Source organism: Impatiens glandulifera, chromosome 8, assembly GCF_907164915.1.
Source record: "Impatiens glandulifera chromosome 8, dImpGla2.1, whole genome shotgun sequence".
Lineage (NCBI taxonomy): Eukaryota > Viridiplantae > Streptophyta > Magnoliopsida > Ericales > Balsaminaceae > Impatiens > Impatiens glandulifera.
In genome coordinates this window covers 43466744-43477046 of record NC_061869.1, presented here as the reverse complement: position 1 = coordinate 43477046, position 10303 = coordinate 43466744, and the positions used below count along the sequence as shown (strand labels likewise).

Here is a 10303-nt window from a genome sequence, read left to right as displayed (position 1 = left end):
TTAAGCGTGTTTGGCCGAGAGTAGTACTTGGTTGAGTAATCCCTTGCAAGTTCTTGTGTCGCACTCCTTTTATATTTTTTAAATAACGATTAAAATGAACCAAATCGAATAATTGTTAATGTAACATTCATTTTTAATGAAAAAGTATACAAAAATATCGAGAAAACAGGTCAATTTGAAGAAACTGTGATCGTAAATTTCCTTCATCCGTTTAAAACTCGTCTATTTAGAATTTCATTAAAAAAAATTTAAATTATGAAATATCAAATGAATAAATTGTTAATCGTATAACGGTTCGATCATACTAGTACTAATGCATCGGATCCCATCAGAACTCCCTAATTAAGCGTGCTTGGGCGAGAGTAGTACTAGGTTGAGTGACCCCTGGCAAGTTCTCGTATCGCACACCTTTTTATTTTTTTAAATAACGATTAAAAGGAACCAAATAGAATAAACGTTAATGTAACACTCATTTTTGATGTTTTTATGAAAAAAACAAACGATTTTAAAAAGGCGTTAATTTCGAACTATTTATTTGATTTTTATGTTTTTATATAAAAACAACATACAAAATATCTTTAAAACAAATCAATTTATAGAATTTTAAACGTTTTTATAAAAAAAACAAAAAATAGATGCGTGAAAATGTACGATTTAAAAAAACACCTTAATTTCGAACATATTAATTGATTTTTAATTGTTTTATAAAAAATCAAAAAATTGATGATTGAAAATGTACAATTTTAAAAACACGTTAATTTCGAACATTATAATTGATTTTTAATGTTTTAATGAAAAAAATAAAAAATAAAAGTGTAAAAACGAAGGATTATAAAAAAACGTTAATTTCGATTATATATTTGATTTATGTATTAAAGAAAAAACATAAAAAAATAGCGTGAAAACTGATTAATTTGAAAAACTGTGATCTTAAATTGCATTCGTCCGTCTAAAACTCGTCTATTTAAAATTTCATAAAAAAACTTTTTTTTGAAATTATGAAATATCAAAGAATAAATTGTTCATCATATAACGGTACGATCATACTAGAACTCATGCATCGAATCCTATCAGAATTTCCTAATTAAGCGTGTATAGGCGAGAGTAGTACTAGGTATAGTAACCCCTGGCAAGTTCTCGCGTCGCACACCTTTTATATTTTATTCAATAACGATTAAAAGGAACCAAATAGAATAAACGTTAATGTAACACTCATTTTTAATGTATATATGAAAAAAAACAAACGATTTTTAAAAGACGTTAATTTCGAACTATTTATTTGATTTTTATGTTTTTATATAAAAACAACATACAAAATATCTTTGAAACAGATCAATTTATAGAATTTTAAACGTTTTTATAAAAAAACAAAAAATAGATGCGTGAAAATGTACGATTTAAAAAAACACCTTAATTTCGAACATATTAATTGATTTTTAATTTTTTTATAAAAAATCAAAAAATTGATGAGTGAAAATGTACAATTTTAAAAACACGTTAATTTCGAACATTATAATTGATTTTTAATGTTTTAATGAAAAAAATAAAAAATAAAAGTGTAAAAACGAAGGATTATAAAAAAACGTTAATTTCGATTATATATTTGATTTATGTTTTAAAGAAAAAGCTTATAAAAATAGCGTGAAAACTGATCAATTTGAAAAACTGTGATCTTAAATTGCATTCGTCCGTTTAAAACTCGTCTATTTAGAATTTCATAAATTTTTTTTTTTTGAAATTATGAAATATCAAAGAATAAATTGTTCATCATATAACGGTACGATCATACTAGAACTCATGCATCGAATCCTATCAGAACTTCCTAATTAAGGGTGTATAGGCGAGAGTAGTACTAGGTATAGTAACCCCTTGCAAGTTCTCGCGTCGCACACCTTTTATATTTTATTCAATAACGATTAAAAGGAACCAAATAGAATAAGCGTTAATGTAACACTCATTTTTAATGTATTTATGAAAAAAAACAAACGATTTTAAAAAGACGTTAATTTCGAACTATTTATTTGATTTTTATGTTTTTATATAAAAACAACGTACAAAATATCTTTAAAACAGATCAATTTACAGAATTTTAAACGTTTTTATAAAAAAAAACAAAAATAGATGCGTGAAATGTACGATTTAAAAAAACACCTTAATTTCGAACATATTAATTGATTTTTAATTTTTTTATAAAAAATCAAAAAATTGATGAGTGAAAATGTACAATTTTAAAAACACGTTAATTTCGAACATTATAATTGATTTTTAATGTTTTAATGAAAAAATAAAAAATAAAAGTGTAAAAACGAAGGATTATAAAAAAACGTTAATTTCGATTATATATTTGATTTATGTTTTAAAGAAAAAGTATATAAAAATAGCGTGAAAACTGATCAATTTGAAAAACTGTGATCTTAAATTGCATTCGTCCGTTTAAAACTCGTCTATTTAGAATTTCATAAAAAAATTTTTTTTTGAAATTATGAAATATCAAAGAATAAATTGTTCATCATATAACGGTACGATCATACTAGAACTCATGCATCGAATCCTATCAGAACTTCCTAATTAAGGGTGTATAGGCGAGAGTAGTACTAGGTATAGTAACCCCTTGCAAGTTCTCGCGTCGCACACCTTTTATATTTTATTCAATAACGATTAAAAGGAACCAAATAGAATAAGCGTTAATGTAACACTCATTTTTAATGTTTTTATGAAAAAAAACAAACGATTTTAAAAAGACGTTAATTTCGAACTATTTATTTGATTTTTATGTTTTTATATAAAAACAACGTACAAAATATCTTTAAAACAGATCAATTTACAGAATTTTAAACGTTTTTATAAAAAAACAAAAAATAGATGCGTGGAGATGTACGATTTAAAAAAACACCTTAATTTCGAACATATTAATTGATTTTTAATTTTTTTATAAAAAATCAAAAAATTGATGAGTGAAAATGTACAATTTTAAAAACACATTAATTTCGAACATTATAATTGATTTTTTATTGTTTTCATTAAAACAATAAAAAATAAAAGTATAAAAACGAAGGATTATAAAAAAACGTTAATTTCGATTATATATTTGATTTATGTATTAAAGAAAAAGCATATAAAAATAGCGTGAAAACTGATCAATTTGAAAAACTGTGGTCTTAAATTGCATTCGTCCGTCTAAAACTCCTCTATTTAAAATTTCATAAAAAAACTTTTTTTTGAAATTATGAAATATCAAAGAATAAATTGTTCATCATATAACGGTACGATCATACTAGAACTCATGCATCGAATCCTATCAGAACTTCCTAATTAAGCGTGTATAGGCGAGAGTAGTACTAGGTATAGTAACCCCTTGCAAGTTCTCGCGTCGCACACCTTTTATATTTTATTCAATAACGATTAAAAGGAACCAAATAGAATAAGCGTTAATGTAACACTCATTTTTAATGTTTTTATGAAAAAAAACAAACGATTTTAAAAAGACGTTAATTTCGAACTATTTATTTGATTTTTATGTTTTTATATAAAAACAACGTACAAAATATCTTTAAAACAGATCAGTTTGTAGAATTTTAAACGTTTTTATAAAAAAAAAACAAAAAATAGATGCGTGGAAATGTACGATTTAAAAAAACACCTTAATTTCGAACATATTAATTGATTTTTAATTTTTTTATAAAAAATCAAAAAATTGATGAGTGAAAATGTACAATTTTAAAAACACGTTAATTTCGAACATTATAATTGATTTTTAATGTTTTAATGAAAAAAATAAAAAATAAAAGTGTAAAAACGAAGGATTATAAAAAAACGTTAATTTCGATTATATATTTGATTTATGTTTTAAAGAAAAAGTATATAAAAATAGCGTGAAAACTGATCAATTTGAAAAACTGTGATCTTAAATTGCATTCGTCCGTTTAAAACTCGTCTATTTAGAATTTCATAAAAAATTTTTTTTTTGAAATTATGAAATATCAAAGAATAAATTGTTCATCATATAACGGTACGATCATACTAGAACTCATGCATCGAATCCTATCAGAACTTCCTAATTAAGGGTGTATAGGCGAGAGTAGTACTAGGTATAGTAACCCCTGGCAAGTTCTCGCGTCGCACACCTTTTATATTTTATTCAATAACGATTAAAAGGAACCAAATAGAATAAGCGTTAATGTAACACTCATTTTTAATGTTTTTATGAAAAAAAACAAACGATTTTAAAAAGACGTTAATTTCGAACTATTTATTTGATTTTTATGTTTTTATATAAAAACAACGTACAAAATATCTTTAAAACAGATCAATTTACAGAATTTTAAACGTTTTTATAAAAAAACAAAAAATAGATGCGTGGAAATGTACGATTTAAAAAAACACCTTAATTTCGAACATATTAATTGATTTTTAATTTTTTTATAAAAAATCAAAAAATTGATGAATGAAAATGTACAATTTTAAAAACACATTAATTTCGAACATTATAATTGATTTTTATTGTTTTAATGAAAAAAATAAAAAATAAAAGTATAAAAACGAAGGATTATAAAAAAACGTTAATTTCGATTATATATTTGATTTATGTATTAAAGAAAAAGCATAAAAAAATAGCGTGAAAACTAATCAATTTGAAAAACTGTGATCTTAAATTGCATTCGTCCGTCTAAAACTCGTCTATTTAAAATTTCATAAAAAAACTTTTTTTTGAAATTATGAAATATCAAAGAATAAATTGTTCATCATATAACGGTACGATCATACTAGAACTCATGCATCGAATCCTATCAGAACTTCCTAATTAAGCGTGTATAGGCGAGAGTAGTACTAGGTATAGTAACCCCTTGCAAGTTCTCGCGTCGCACACCTTTTATATTTTATTCAATAACGATTAAAAGGAACCAAATAGAATAAGCGTTAATGTAACACTCATTTTTAATGTTTTTATGAAAAAAAACAAACGATTTTAAAAAGACGTTAATTTCGAACTATTTATTTGATTTTTATGTTTTTATATAAAAACAACGTACAAAATATCTTTAAAACAGATCAATTTACAGAATTTTAAACGTTTTTATAAAAAAACAAAAAATAGATGCGTGGAAATGTAGGATTTAAAAAAACACCTTAATTTCGAACATATTAATTGATTTTTAATTTTTTTATAAAAAATCAAAAAATTGATGAATGAAAATGTACAATTTTAAAAACACATTAATTTCGAACATTATAATTGATTTTTATTGTTTAATGAAAAAATAAAAAAATAAAAAATAAAAGTGTAAAAACGAAGGATTATAAAAAACGTTAATTTCGATTATATATTTGATTTATGTATTAAAGAAAAAGCATAAAAAAATAGCGTGAAAACTAATCAATTTGAAAAACTGTGATCTTAAATTGCGTTCGTCCGTCTAAAACTCGTCTATTTAAAATTTCATGAAAAAACTTTTTTTTGAAATTATGAAATATCAAAGAATAAATTGTTCATCATATAACGGTACGATCATACTAGAACTCATGCATCGAATCCTATAAGAACTTCCTAATTAAGCGTGTATAGGCGAGAGTAGTACTAGGTATAGTATCCCCTGGAAAGTTCTCGCGTCGCACACCTTTTATATTTTATTCAATAACGATTAAAAGGAACCAAATAGAATAAGCGTTAATGTAACACTCATTTTTAATGTTTTTATGAAAAAAAACAAACGATTTTAAAAAGACGTTAATTTCGAACTATTTATTTGATTTTTATGTTTTTATATAAAAACAACGTACAAAATATCTTTAAAACAGATCAATTTACAGAATTTTAAACGTTTTTATAAAAAAACAAAAAATAGATGCGTGGAAATGTAGGATTTAAAAAAACACCTTAATTTCGAACATATTAATTGATTTTTAATTTTTTTATAAAAAATCAAAAAATTGATGAATGAAAATGTACAATTTTAAAAACACATTAATTTCGAACATTATAATTGATTTTTATTGTTTTAATGAAAAAATAAAAGTGTAAAAACGAAGGATTATAAAAAACGTTAATTTCGATTATATATTTGATTTATGTATTAAAGAAAAAGCATAAAAAAATAGCGTGAAAACTAATCAATTTGAAAAACTGTGATCTTAAATTGCATTCGTCCGTCTAAAATGTTAGATAAATTCAGACCGGTTCAAATAAACCTAACTTAAATAAATTTCCCATGCAGGAACAAGGAACCGGACCGGATAAACAAGAGAACCGACTAAAGAAAACCAATCGGTCAAGCTACTAAACCGATTAAGAATATTCGGAACGTGACCGCACAAAGAAAGGATCGGCCAAAGCTCAAAACCGGAATCATCAAACAGCCGATCATCCACAAGACAAGAATAACCGGAAGAAGTCCGGTTACATCACTACCAAAAGACATTCGGCCAAGTCAAATGACCGACCAGTACAAGAAGACAATTCGGGTATCTGTTGAGAACGATACCAAAGGAGCAGTCTGAATACTTCCATATCCATGCAAGTCTGAGAAAAGACTGTAGGCTGCAGAAAACAGCACTACCGGATCCTTCTACTTCGGGATAAGCCAGAAAGGAAATCTTCCAAGTACAGACAACTGTCCAAACAGACAGTGCCTATATCAAGTAAAAGACAAACCAGGCAGGTTTGTCTTACACACCGGATGAACAGACCGCCAGGTCTGAGACATAATACCAGGTCTGAGATTGACCATCAGGTCTGAGGAAACGACCGCAGGTCTGAACCTCTGAAACACTGAATCACTGCACTTCTGATCAGCCAATCAGATTCAAGGCAGTGAAATATGACCGTTGGCATATTTCACCTATAAAAGGGGTAGCTGAAGAAGAGTAAATGCAGTGACAAAAGCGGGACATTAAGAGACAACAGTGTGATATTGAGCTAAGAGCATTTACTACAAGTGATAAGAGTGTGCTGTTTTAGAAAGCCTAATTGTTGAAAGTTAAAGTGTGTCTTTACAATTTCGGTGTAAATTGTAAGTGTTATCGAGCAGGAAATAAGTCTCGATCGGCCTGTACTTGTATTCCTTAGTGAATATCCTTCTCGCGGTTTCGAGAGGAAGGGGTGACGTAGGAGTTTTATCTCCGAACATCCATAAAATCTGTCTTGCTATTTACTCTCTGGCGGCTTCATTATCTAACCGATTAACTTAACCACACCGCTTCAAACCGACTCTATACTAACCATACCGAATATCCAGATTACCGAAATCGACCCACCATCTTCAAATCTTCATCATCCGAAGCCGACCGTGCCTATCATACAACAGTACCGCTTCAACCTGAAAGCAAACCTCTTCCGCGCTTGAACCTAGTTCAAGGGTTTGTGACAAGTTGTGTAGTATTGAAACCCCCGTGTTAATCTCTAATCGGATTAACCACCACCCTTCGAGTGTGAACCGCTAACCGGTCCAACCCCCGGTCCACCAGCGGCGATCTAGATCCTAACAATTGGTATCAGAGCAGTTAGTTTCAATACTCAAGCAAACATGTATCAGGATAGGCCTCCAATGCTAGAAGGTGATGACTTTGCCAACTGGAAGTCACGCATGCACCTGCACCTAGTCACCTTGGATGATGAAATGGAATCCATTCTGACCGAAGGACCGATATTCATTGATAAAGATAAAAAAGAATGGACGGTTGAAGATAGGAGAAGGAACAACCTGGACAACCATGCAAGAAACCGGATCTCCAACAGCGTAGACAGAAACACATATTGCAAGATCAGAGATTGCAAAACCGCGAAGGAGACATGGAACACGGTTATCCAGATCTTTGAAGGAAATGAAAGAACAAGGGAGAACAAAATAATGATGGCCACACAGAAATTCGAAAGCATCAAAATGAAACCAGGAGAAACTATGAAGGAATACAGTGACCGGTTCACTGGTGTGTTAGATGAACTAGCAACTCTGGGCAAGAAGTATGAGAACAAAGAGGTAGTTATGAAAGCTTTGAGATTCCTTCCAAGTGCTTGGGACATAAAAACGATGGTAATGAGGGAGTCAAAGAGCCTACGTAAGATGAAACTATACGACGTATTCGAAGATTTAAAGGCATACGAATTCGAGATGAAATCTAGGACTGAAGAGGAAGTCTCGGCCTCAACATCAACCAGAGCACTAATCACATCTACAGAACCGGCTGCACCAGCTCCTACACCTGCACCGATACCGGTTCCTGCACCCGCACCGATCAGAACCGCCGAACAGTTCACTGAGGATGCCATGGCAATGCTTGCACAGAAGTTTGGGAGGTTCATGAAAAGGAGCCAACCGACAAACAACTACTATGGTGACAAATCCAATGTAAGATGCTATAACTGTAACTGTTTGGGACACTTTAAGTGGGAATGCAGGAAACCAAGGAGGGATACCCAGAAACCGGAATATCAAAATGACAGAAACAATTATCAACAAGCCGGTGAAGGAAGTGAGGTACCGAAAGCACTGATAGCCGACGATGGAGGAAGTCTATGGGCTCGTAGTGATAGTGACGATGAACTCACATGTCTCATGGCCAATGAGGAACAGGTATTTGACTCTCCTTGTGATGAATTTACTAAAGATGAGTTATACAATGCATTGAATGACATGGTAGAAGAATATAAGAACCTATTGACCATGCTACCTAAGCACCTCAATATCAAGCCCGACTCCATAACACCTATTCAAATAGAACCAGAGGTACTCATCATAACTGAACCAGAAGTCATACAACCTGATGACACCCACACCCTAGAAAGCGAGTTAGATCTTAAGACCGAACAACTTAATGAACCGACTAGAGAACTAACCGAGGAAGAGAATGCCCGACTTCAATATAAGATGGCCGCCTATAAGAGATCTAGCGATATAGTAAAGAATATGAATAAACACTACAGGCATCCTCGTTGTAAGCGTGGCCTTGGATACACAGAGAATATCTCTAAAGACCGAAAACCCATAGAGAAAGCAAGGCTTACAAAAGGAAACCTTCCCTTTATAAAATTTCTTAAGAGCACCTGTACCGCTGAAGAAGAGGAGACCGCATATTATAGGGAAGAAAAGCTAAAATACGACTATGTTGGCCCAACCGATTCATGGCTTGACCTTGAGAAAAGAAAAGCCGAAATCCTCAGATATAAGAAAAACTTCCCTGAACCGCGTAGGTCAAACCATAGATCACCGAACCAAAGACCATCACCATTTAGGACATTTGAAGGAAAACCGAAATACACCAGACCAAGTGTCAAAAAGACAGTTAAAACCCTAGCAAAGAAGACCGTCCGGTTTATCAAAGTTTGGGTACCTAAGGGACTAATCGCATGTGGACCCAAGTAAATGTGGGTACCAAACAGTTGTAAATATGTACATTTTGCAGGACCCAAAGAAACGGCTAGGAAACTCCGAATGGTTCTTGGACAGCGGTTGCTCCAGGCACATGACCGGAAACAGTAATTTGCTAACCGACGTTAGATCAGTAACCGGTGCTCTAATTACCTTCGGTGACAACTCAAAAGGTAAAACTGTGGGCAAGGGTAAGATTGTCCATGGTAACCTAACCATTGATAATGTACTTCTAGTTGAAAACCTACGTTTTAATCTACTTAGCATCAGTCAGATGTGTGATGCTGGATACACGGTAGAATTCCTTAAACATGCATGTTTAGTTAAGAACTCTCAAGGTATCGTACTACTAACCGGAAATAGGATAGGTAACATTTACAAGGTAGACTGGAAAACCAGAGTAGAATATCCTATATGCATGATAGCTAAGACTGATCAAACCTGGCTGTGGCATAAGAGACTCAACCATCTAAACATGAAAACCTTAAACTACATTCGCGGTAAAAAGCTAGTTGAAGGTATTCCTGATATAGTATTTAACCAGGATAAGGTTTGTTCAGCATGCCAAATGGGTAAACAAACTAGTTCATCTTTTAAAAGTAAAGGAAACATTCAATCTAGCCGGTGCTTAGACCTCCTTCATATGGATTTATTTGGACCAATTCAGGTCATCAGCCTAGGAGGTATGCTCTACACCATGGTAGTTATTGATGATTATTCTAGATATACATGGGTAATATTTCTACCATCTAAACGTGAAACTGTATCAAACCTGATCACACTCCTTAAGCGTTTGCAAAATGAAAAATCAACTCATATTAATAGCATTCGAAGTGATCGAGGTACCGAATTTACCAATAGTACATTAACTGCATATCTTGATGAATCCGGCATTAGACACGAGTTGTCTAGTGCTAGGACTCCTCAACAAAATGGCCTGG

At 31.1% G+C, this 10303-nt stretch overlaps 1 pseudogene; it reads left to right on the top strand.

Moving 5' to 3' along the window:
- Positions 1 to 291: 291 nt before the first annotated feature.
- LOC124913455 lies at positions 292 to 409 on the top strand (annotated as a pseudogene).
- The last annotated feature ends 9894 nt before the right edge of the window (positions 410 to 10303 follow it).